Raw genomic sequence first — 11,183 nt, 5'->3', positions numbered from 1 at the left:
AAAGACATCTTTTTCATTCATATTGTTATTGTGTCTATGAATCGTCCAAGGAATTAATAAGATGATGATGCACATTCTCAAGAGTTGAAAATTTGAGCCATCTATCATTAGTGATTAATTTCTAAACACTCCTGATCGATGGATCATCACAAGGACGGTGATCGATCCGACGAGATCAGTGCACACATTACTTTTTCTGTGGTTGGACGAGACTCAAGTTCATGGTGTAGGGATACTGAAGTAATAGTGCAGGTGCTTGTTAGAGAACAAGGGTACTGAGCGTGACCAATACAAGAAGTCACTTGGATATCTATCCACTCGTCAGTGACTTGCTTGATGTTGTAGTAGTGTGACTGGTCCTTGATCAGTGCTAAATAATGTACAAATTTATCTATTTTACATAGCACTTATTATTATTATTAAGCATATATTTTAAATTTAAACATAAGAAAATGTGTTTCCCCTCATCATTGCATTTTAATAAATTATTCAAGTTTGGTTTAATTATTTATTGATTGAGCCTAATGTATGCAGGTCAAGTCAAACCCGTGGTTGGATAATGCCTAAAATCACACTGCACCATTTCACAAGTCCACAGCCAATCAAAGTCGACTCCACATCTTCCGGAGTCAACTCCAAAAGCTCTCCTCTAAGACTCACTGCATCCCATCCCAGCCTTCTTTTTCTTCATGCACTTACCCATCAAGACTTTCTTTCCATGCATTCAAACCCCCTTGTTTGTAGCTTCAAAACAGAGCCACCTTCCAACCAACCCGAGTGGACCCAAACCACCTTTCTCAATGCATAAAATAAAAATCTCCATCATCCCTCACGCCCGTATAAATCTCCCATCCTCCCCTATCCTGAGCGTATCCTCTGCTTCCGAATGAGAGCTACCTGCCATCCATATCATCCCCTGTTCCCATCCTTCCCAAATTTCCTCTAAGCCTCTGAGCCATCAAAGCCCACTCCGTTCATCGTGCCCCCGCGTATCCCCTACTTCCAGATTTCATCCCGCGATGCAATCCTCCCAGCATCCATGAGTTAAGCATCATCTTCCTCCCAGCCGATTCTAGGATCCATCCTCTCCCCACTCCGTTCATCGCGTCCCAGCATCCCAGCCGGGATCCCCTCCGCTTCACCGATCCTCATCTTCACCCGAATTTGTTCCAAGAAAAGTCCCAACATCCCAAACCTCCCAGCCATCAAATCCTCTTCCGATTATCATCCACGGATGAGTCTCCACGTTCCAACCGATCCGTAAGTTCCTCCCAGCATCTTTCGGGATCCCTCTCTTAGCCATAAACACCAACTTGTCAGCCATTCCCAGCATCCCACTGATTCGCAAGGAGAATCATCCGCATGACCCCAGCATCCACAGATCTCGCCCAGCATTCAACCACGTTCGTGATCAGCATTTCCAGATTTCCTCCCAGCTTCTTCCAATCCAGTTGCAGCCAGCGACCGTTCCGAGCAAGCAAAATCCTAGATTCAGCGCGTCCAGGTCCTTCCCTTCCCTCCCCACGCCCAAAACAGGGGAAGATCTGATTTCATCCCATGCTGAATCGGCGCACGGGGGGGCTGGTGAGGCTATAAAAGGAGGAGGAAGCTCTGTTTTGAGGGGGGGAAGGCCACGGTTTGAAGAACAGAGGAGGAGCCTCTGTTCGGAAGAGAAAGAAATAAAAAAAAAGAAAGGAGGGGGGGAAGAGAATATTTTGTGATATATTGGGAATAATGGGAGGTGAAGGCTTTCATTTGAAGATGGGAGGTCGTCCGGAAGCCATGCTCGGCTAAACGTCTAGTCTAGGGCTGGATGAAGCCCTAGCAATGTTACAGGGCATTGTAGTTCTTATTTTCTTTATTATTTTGGAGCTTGGTTTAAATTCTTATTATCAATGAAAAATTCTTTTATGATGTTTAAACTTTGAGCATGCTATTTATTATTCATGTTTGCTAAAGTAGTCTAAGATGATCCATGCCTAGGAAGATGAGGTGTACTGCACCCTAGGTTAGCATAATTAGGTAGACACTTCTTGCTATACCGAAGATGGATTTTCTTAAAACTCTTTATGCTTTTATTTTAAAAGGCTTGTAGCCAATATTGCTTGCCTCTCCAAAAGATAAAAAAATAAAAAATACAAACCCTGATGCAATGCTATGTGGTGGACTCCAAACCCTAGATCCATTTATTCTGATAAATTTTAATTCGCACTCATAGTTTAATTTAGTTAAATCAAGTTAGCAAATTCTTCTTCTTGATTTATTTTTTTAAAAAAATAACTTATTCTTCAATCCCTGTGGACCGACACCCGCAATCACTATCCACAGGATACGTGCTATTGCGTGGTTTATTTTTGAAATTGAAAGAACAGATCAATTTTTGGCGCCATTGCCGGGGATTGCTAGCATAGTTATTTTTCCTATCATTAAAAAATTAATTAATTAAAAAAAAACTTTCAAAAAATATATACATATATATATATATCTAAAATAAAATAAAAAAATTATTTTCTATTATTGTTACTTTTCTTATCTCCTTTTTTTTCTCTTCTACTATTTTTTTGTTTTAATTTTTCTTTCGGTCTTATTTGATCAGGAATCGAAGGAAAAATCTGGGATGATCAAAAGGAGAATAGTTGGAAAAGGAATGCTGTAAAGGTTTGCCTACAAAAAATTTTAAATTGCTGGGGAAATTTTCTTTGGTAACCTCTAAATCTTTCTTATTTAAATTAATTATTAGCTTGAAATTTTGTGGTGATTGTTTAATTTTAATTTCAGCAAAATTGTGAATGCATGCCTGATACACATTCACCAATTAATCTGCACTTAGTAAGGGCAATCACCCCAACAAGATAAGAGCCGAATTTCATCACCGGACTCTTGCCCAACTTAGGTGAACTCAATCTCACATAGTGTCACTTTAATTAAAATCAATTAGACGTTGGCTCCTAGGGACATTCGAGCTCGATAGGACGAAGATCACCGAAAGTTGCACCAATTTCGCTCTGTGGCTTAGTTGATATCTAGGCAAGCTTTATCCCTATAAGGGAGACAGTTCATCTGTTCGAGGCCAGTGGGTTTTAAGTGGAACTTTTGCGAATGCATCGTGACCCCTCCACTTACCTGGGAGCTTACCTGGTCAACTCGGTTCATGACACCGGATTGGAGGCTTAGGTGCCCTCTTCAAACCAGTTAGGAGCTGTCTAGTGATTTTAGAACAAATACAAGGATTTATGTGTTTTTCTTTTATTGCATGCTTGATTGATCAAGTACTAGTGTATGCAAGGGAGTCGTTCTAGAGTACGTGACCTATTACCTTTTGATCCTGAAATAGAACGGACCCTTAGAAATATTCGAGCTGAGAGCAGAACAATAGAATCATCCCCACCTCTTGAGATGACTGAAGAACAACCCAAACTCCTGAGGGAGTACTTTACTCCCACCATTTACACTTCCTCATCTTGCATTCGATTACCTGAAGTAGCAGCTGTACAATATGAAATAAAGTCTAGTGTGATCCAAATGCTCCCATCTTTTTATGGGCTCACCAATGAAGACCCATATAAACACCTAGATAAATTTCTTGAGATTTGCACCACTGTCAAGATTCAGAACTTCACTGATGATGCTCTGAAACTTAGATTATTCCCCTTCTCCCTTAAAGATAGAGCCAAACAATGGCTAAATTCTTTAGAAGCCAACTCGATTCGTTCTTGGGATCAAATGCAACAAGAATTCCTTAAAAAATACTTTCCCATAGGTAGAACGAACCAGTTTAGACGTGCCATTACAAGCTTCTCCCAAACCGAGGGAGAAGAATTTCATGAAACTTGGAAGAGATTTCGGGACCTAATCCGTAAATGTCCTCATCATCAAATACCTAAGTGGCAGCTAGTGCAATGTTTCTATGACGGATTGACTGAACGAAACCGTCAGATGATCGATGCTGCATGTGGGAAAACTTTTATGCTTCAAAATGAGCATGAAGCATGGCAATTATTTGAAAATTTTAATGAAAACTCCCTTCACCATGTTTCCTGTTCTCGTCAAGCACCCCCGAGTTCTCAAAGAAAAGGGACCATTTGTGAAATAAGTCATTCTATGAACCTGTCTAGCAAGGTAGATGCATTGTCCCATAAGATCGACTAACTAATAATAGGAGGACATGTCGTTAGCTCTTCCCAAGCACAAGTGTGTGCTATCTGTTCTAGCCCATCGCATCCTATTCATGAGTGCCCCTCAGCACCCCAATTCCTCGAACTCGTGCAAGAACAAATCAATGCTACCCAAACACAGCCCAGACCGGGTAATGACCCATTTTCCAATACATATAACCCGGGATGGCGGAATCATCCAAATTTTTCTTGGAGGCAGCAAGCTTCGAATACTGCCCAACCCTACTCCTAAAATTTTCAAAATCCGCAGAATTTTCATCTCTACCGTCCCTCAACTCAATTTCAACACCCTTCTCCTCCAACCCAAAGAAATACAGCCTTTGAGGAGAAAGTGTTGACTGCCCTTTGAGGTTTGGAGGCAAACACACAACTATTGCACTCTCACACGCAATCAATTGCTAAGCTAGAATCCCAAATGGGTCAACTAGCCAATGCATTAAACAAGCGAGAGGAAGGTAAGCTTCCAAGTCAACCAATGAGTAATCCTAGGGGACAATACGTGGCTCAAGAAACTCGACTAAATCATGAGCAAGCCAATGCTTTGACTATTGTGGAGTGATTGATTAAAACCCCATTTGATTTTGATGAGCTCAAAGCATTTGAGTATATCTTGTGATTACTAATGAATTCAATTGAGTGTTTCAGTGAAAATCCTGTCCAAGTGTTTCTAGACTTGGTTCATAGTATTTTGGATAAGTTAAGAAGTCTGCATGAACCAATGTCTGAGACTCGAGTCGACTCCCGAGTATCACGAGTCGACTCCAAGCGTATCAAGTTCACTGGCACGAGCTCGAGTCGACTCCAGATCAGTACGAGTCGACTCCGACTGAGAACAGACAGAAGGACAGAAAGCTTCAACTCAGAAACTGTCAACGAGTCGACTCCCGAAGTGCGCGAGTCAACTCCAATGTTCAACGAGTCGACTCCAGGGTAGTAAGAGTCGACTCCAAGAGAAACACAAAGAAAAGTCAGAGAGCAGTTTTCGGGTCTGAGATTCGAGTCGACTCCAGTGGAACGCGAGTCGACTCCGATGGTTGGCAGATCGACTCCAAAGAAGGTAAGAGTCGACTCTCAGAGGAACACAAAGAAAAAGTCAGAGAACGATTTTCGGACTCTGAGATTCGAGTCGACTCCCGCAGTACGCGAGTCGACTCCGAGACTGAGCGACCATCAACAGACAGAAGACCATGTTACTGCCTCTGAGATTCGAGTCGACTCACAGACAGCTCGAGTCGACTCCGAGACAAGCTTCACGTCAAAAGGCAGAAGACCAACTTTCGGAAACTGAGAGCCGAGTCGACTCCAAGGAAGTTCGAGTCGACTCCAAGACTGGATGAGCCAAAAGACAGAGAATCGGGAGTTCGGGCTCTGAGATTCGAGTCGACTCCCAGGACAGTCGAGTCGACTCGAGTGGACAAAATTCAAATTTGGATCCACGGACTTCAGTGGATGAGCCGACTCCAAAATTGCCACGTCAGCTCCAGAAGTTGGCGAGTCGACTCCAGGTCAAGACGAGTCGACTCCCAGTCAAGACTGCAACTTTAGTTCAAATTTGGAACAGTTGCCGAGTCGACTCCGGAAAAGCGTGAGTCGACTCCTGCTACAGCCGAGTCGACTCCTGATCGCGTGAGTCGACTCCAACCCACCAACGGTCATATTGTCAGGCTGCGCAGAGTGTGCAGAACGGCCAGAAAAAGCAGAGTAACGGCTAGTTTCCGTGGGGGTTGGCTTAAATAGCCACAGACGACTGTAGCAAGGTAGAGAATAGACATTCCACTCCAAGCATTCAAGTTTTCAAGCTCTCCAAGTGCTCTTAAACGAAAAAGGGGAGATCTGCATTTACTGCTCCAACAACTTCTTCCCAACAATCAAAGCTTCCTCCTCCTGCATTCAAGTCGACCACTCTTTCAAGAGGAGACCGGAGTTCCAGAAGCCATACCTCTTCACCAGCTTAAAAGCGTTTGAGGGCTTCTAACTCCTTTACGATTATATTGTTTTAAATCTGCTTTTTGAGAAGCTATTTTCTGTTTTCTTCTATCTCTTGTATTTACTTGATTCAATCGGGGGATTGAATCAAGGGGTTTAAGGTTGGTTGGTGAGCCAAGTTAAAACCAACGTGTGTAAGGGTTTGATTGTGAGCCCGGGAAAACAATCGGGGTTTGGTTCTAGTCGGTGAGCCTGGAAAAACCGACCGAGTTCGTTGTGAGCTCGTAAAACAACAAGTTTGGTTGTGAGCTTGCAAAACAACCGGCTGTAATCCAAGGGGGTTATAGTGAAATTCCCAAGTGAGACTTGGGGAGTGGACGTAGGAGCAAGTGTTGGGAACCCGCCCTTGCCGCTGATATTTCAAAAATTTTTCAGATGGCAGCGGAATCGGCATGCACGGGTTCGACGTTCATCGCATGAACGTTGTTTCGAGACCTTTCGTAATTAGGTAAGAATTAAGACTTTTAAAACTATTAGGAAGATCAGATCTTCACCTTGCGCGGGTAGATGATCACCGCAAATCTAAATTCGTGGTTTTGGAAGAGGGTTCGCTTGAAGCCGTTCAAACGTCCGGCCTCTACGGGTATCCACACGAAGCAGGATCCGATCCAAGCTCTCTATCTCACCGGGGTGCTAGCTCCCTTGCAGAGATAGCTTTGATGGCTGATGTCCTCCCTCTCAATCAACTCTTGATTGTGCTTGGAAGGAGGAAGAAGAAGGATGAAGAAGAGGATGAAGATGAGCCCCTACGCAGCCTTCTGCTGTTCCTTGCGTTGGATGAAGGAAGGGAAGGGAAAGGAAGCCGCCAACTCTTGGCTTTTCTTCTCCCTTTGCTTGCGGCTGAACCAAGAGGAGGAGAGGGGGCTTCCACGGCTTGAAGAGGAGGAAAAAGATTTTTTAGGGCGCCGGCCCTAGTGCCTCTCTTATAGCCATCAAGGGCTCCTCCAAAGTAGGAGCCCTAGATGACTTTCCAAAGAGGGGGGGGGCGCCGGCCCCCTCTCTTGTGCCGCACCAACCAAGATGAGAGGGGCTTATGCCCCTCTTACTTGGTTAACCTAATCCTCTTCCAAAGAGGATTAGGTGCTTCTCTCATAGTTTAATCCTAATCTAATTAGGATTAGCCAAATTGGGTTCAATCTATGCTAGTCCTAATCCAACTAGGACTTGAATGAACCATGACTCAATTGAACTCTTCAATCCTAATCTAATTAGGAGTCATGTTGATTCATTAGATTAATAATTAATTAAGACTTAAGGAATCCTAATCCAATTAGGATGTATTTAATTTTAGTCCTAATCCACTTAGGACTCTATTTGAATCCGAAGTTCTAATCCAATTAGGATTTCTAGGAATCCTACTCCAAGTAGGAATCCGATTTTAATTCAAAGTTCCTAATCTCATTAGGATTATAGGAATCCTATTCCAAGTAGGAATCTCAGTCCTACTCCAACTAGGATTTCCAGTCCTAATCCAATTAGGACTCTAGGTATCCTACCTGAAGTAGGATTCTTGTTTCAAGTCTAATTAATTAATTCTCTTTCCTTCTTCAACTTCTTATCAATCGAATTGATTACTCGTGATTCATAATCACTTTTCAACCATCGGATCGGTCAATACTTCTAGTGTGTGTGACCCCATAGGTTCTATTCTGACTGGTAGTGAGATATATTGTGATCTCTATCACTATATCATTGAAAACTCCTTTCAATGGGTTGGAACGATTCCAACTCAACTCATTAGGGTCTATCGATCATCAAGATAATCCCTATGAGTCCCACCATCCACCAGTGACACCTAGCAGCATGTAGTGGCTACCCAGCAGAATGGAATGATGAACCTCTAGGTGCAGTTAACATGTGATACAATCCTACTATCGTGGATCCCTACAGGACGGAGGTCATGGACAACTCGTCAAACCCCATCGTCTGTCATATGTCAAGATTTGTTCGACTTGAGTTCGATGGTGGAAAACTCTTTTTCCACTTTATATTACTGCCCTGGCCAAGGTCTTAGAACTCAGTCTAACAAATCACATAGGATCACTCCTCTCCTATCAAGGTCGATAGATTCCTTATAGGTGCATACCCTACTCCTACAGTGAACCTACTGCAGCCAATCTACACTGCATGGACCCATATGGCTAGAGACCATGTATGTGTGCAGTCAAACTACAATAACCTCACTGTGAGTAGCTGAAGCACCGCAGGTCAAAGGACCAGTCACACTACTGCAACATCAAGCAAGTCACTGACGAGTGGATAGACATCCAAGTGACTTCTTGTCTTGGTCACGCTCAGTACCCTTGTTCTCTAACAAGCACCTGCACTATCACTTCAGTGTCCCTACACTGTGGACTCAAGTCTCGTCCATCCAGAAGGAAAGTGATCTGTGCACTGATCGGATCGATCACCATCCTCGTGATGATCCATTGATCAGGAGCATTTAGAAATTAATCACCAATGATACATGGCTCAAATTCTCAACTCTTGAGAATATGTATCATCATCTTATTAATTCCTTGGACGATTCATAGACACATAAATAATATGAATGAAAAGATGCCTTTTATTTATTCAATAATAAACAGTCAAGTACAAAATTATGTCCCTAGAATCAACAATGTGTCAGCCAAATTGGCTTCTAGGGCATACATCTAACAATCTCCCACTTGCACTAAAGCCAATTGGTCATATATCTTAGGCCCATCTTCTCAAGGTGGGCTTCAGTCTTTTGCTGACTCAGCTGCTTAGTGAACGGGTCTGCCACGTTATCCGTGGAGTCTACTCTCTGCACCTCTACATCATAGTTGCATATGAAATGGAAGCGCCGCTCTATGTGCTTGGACTTCTGATGAGACCATGGCTCCATAGCTAGTGCTATGGTGCCAATGTTATCGCAGTAAAATGTTATGGCATCTAATGACATTACACCTAACTCTGCAATTAACTTTTAATCAGAAGGTTTCCACTGCACCCTTAGATACGGCTTAACATTCAGCTTCTAAGGTAGAATTTATAACGATCGGTTGTTTGGAACTCTTCCAATTTACTGAACCATCATTGCACATATTCTGATGTAGACTTTCTATCATCAATATGTGTGCATCCTTCTACCTTCAACTCTGATCTTCTCCCAAAGACCAAGAATAAATCTTTAGTTCTTCTCAAGCACTTAAGAATATTCTTCACAGCTGTCCAGTGTTCTTCACCTGGATTCGACTGATATCTGCTTGTGACACTCACAGCAAGAGCTATATCAGGTCGTGTACACAGCATGGCATACATGAGGCTTCCTATTGCCGATGCATAGGGAATCTTGCTCATGCGTTGAATCTCTTCAGATGTGTTGGGGCACATCTTCTTGGAGAGATGAATTCCATGCCTTAGGGGTAAGAGACCCCTCTTGGAGTTTTCCATGCTGAACCTCTTCAGCACCTCCTCTATGTACATTTTCTGTGACAGGCCAAGCATCCTTTTAGATCTATCTCTATAGACCTTTATTCCCAAAATATAGGATGCTTCCCCAAGGTCTTTCATGGAGAATTCTTTTGACAACCAGACCTTAACCGAGGTTAGCATGGGAATATCATTCCCTATTAGGAGAATGTCATCTACGTACAGTACGAGAAAAACGACAGCACTCCCACTAACCTTTTTGTAAACACACGGTTCCTCTTCGTTTTTGATGAAATCAAACGTTTTGATTGCGTCATCGAAACGAGTGTTCCAACTCCGAGATGCTTGCTTTAGTCCATAGATGGACCTTTGCAGCTTGCAGACCTTGTGATCTCCATCACTGGAAGTGAAACCCAAAGGCTGTTCCATATAGATATCTTCATCAAGATGTCCATTCAGGAAAGCAGTTTTCACATCCATCTGCCAAATTTCATAATCATGAAATGCTGCAATGGCAAGCAATGTTCGGATGGATTTTAGCATGGCAACAGGTGAAAAGGTCTCCTGATAGTCAATGCCTTCGCGCTGACTATACCCTTTCGCCACAAGCCTTGCCTTATAGGTCTCTACCTCTCCATCCGAACCTATCTTCCTTTTGTAGATCCATTTGCATCCAATAGGTACAATACCTTCTATTGGATCTACTAAGGTCCAGACTTGGTTGGAATGCATGGAGTCTAACTCTGACTTCATAGCTTCCAGCCATTTCTCGGAATCGATATCAGATATCGCCTTGTTGTAGGTTTTGGGATCCTGTATGTGATCCCTATCTCCCACTAGGAACATTTCCTCGGTATCCTCTTCTAGTATACCTAAGTATCTATCGGGAGGATGGGAGACCCTACTAGATCTACGAGGTGGTCGAGGGACATCGTGTACTGGCTCTGTATGAATGGGTTCAATAGGATCCATAACTCATTGCTTTTCAGAGACTTTCTCTTCAAGCTCAATTTTCCTCCCACTGCCTCTATCAAGGATAAATTGATTTTCCAAGAAGATGGCATGACGGCTCACAAACACATTGTGATCCTCTGAGACGTAAAAATTGTATCCTAATGACTCTTTAGGATATCCTATAAAACGAGCACTTATGGTCCTAGCCTCTAACTTGTCTGCCTGTAGTCTCTTGACGTGGGCCGGACATCCCCAAATCTTGAGATGACCCAGACTTGGTTTCTTACCATGCCATATCTCATACGGTGTGGTAGGAACGGATTTAGAGGGAACTCTATTCAATAAATAAATCGCTGTGAGTAAGGCATCTTCCCAAAGGAATATAGGTAAATCAGTGAAGCTCATCATGGACCTGACCATATCCAATAGGGTCCGATTCCTCCTCTCTGACACCCCGTTGAGTTGAGGTGTACCCGGAGGTGTCCATTGTGAGACTATGCCGTTTTCTTTGAGATAGTCCCGGAATTTCCCACTAAGGTATTCTCCTCCTCGATCTGATCGAAGAGCCTTAAGAGGTTTTCCAGTTTGTTTTTCTACTTCATTCTTGAACTCTTTGAACTTTTCAAAAGACTCAGACTTGTGTCTCATAAGATACACATACCCATACCGTGA

At 43.0% G+C, this 11,183-nt stretch overlaps 1 non-coding gene across 1 annotated transcript; it reads right to left on the bottom strand.

Annotated features, from left to right (window-relative positions):
- Nucleotides 1-3,772: 3,772 nt before the first annotated feature.
- On the bottom strand, nucleotides 3,773-3,878 carry LOC120106058. Its single transcript, XR_005508283.1, has one exon. It is a non-coding gene; the product is annotated as a small nucleolar RNA R71 (small nucleolar RNA).
- Nucleotides 3,879-11,183: the final 7,305 nt, after the last annotated feature.

The sequence above is a fragment of the Phoenix dactylifera genome, unplaced genomic scaffold, assembly GCF_009389715.1.
Source record: "Phoenix dactylifera cultivar Barhee BC4 unplaced genomic scaffold, palm_55x_up_171113_PBpolish2nd_filt_p 000442F, whole genome shotgun sequence".
Lineage (NCBI taxonomy): Eukaryota > Viridiplantae > Streptophyta > Magnoliopsida > Arecales > Arecaceae > Phoenix > Phoenix dactylifera.
The sequence above is the reverse complement of the archived record's forward strand: the minus strand, read 5'-3'. Positions and strand labels throughout refer to the sequence as shown.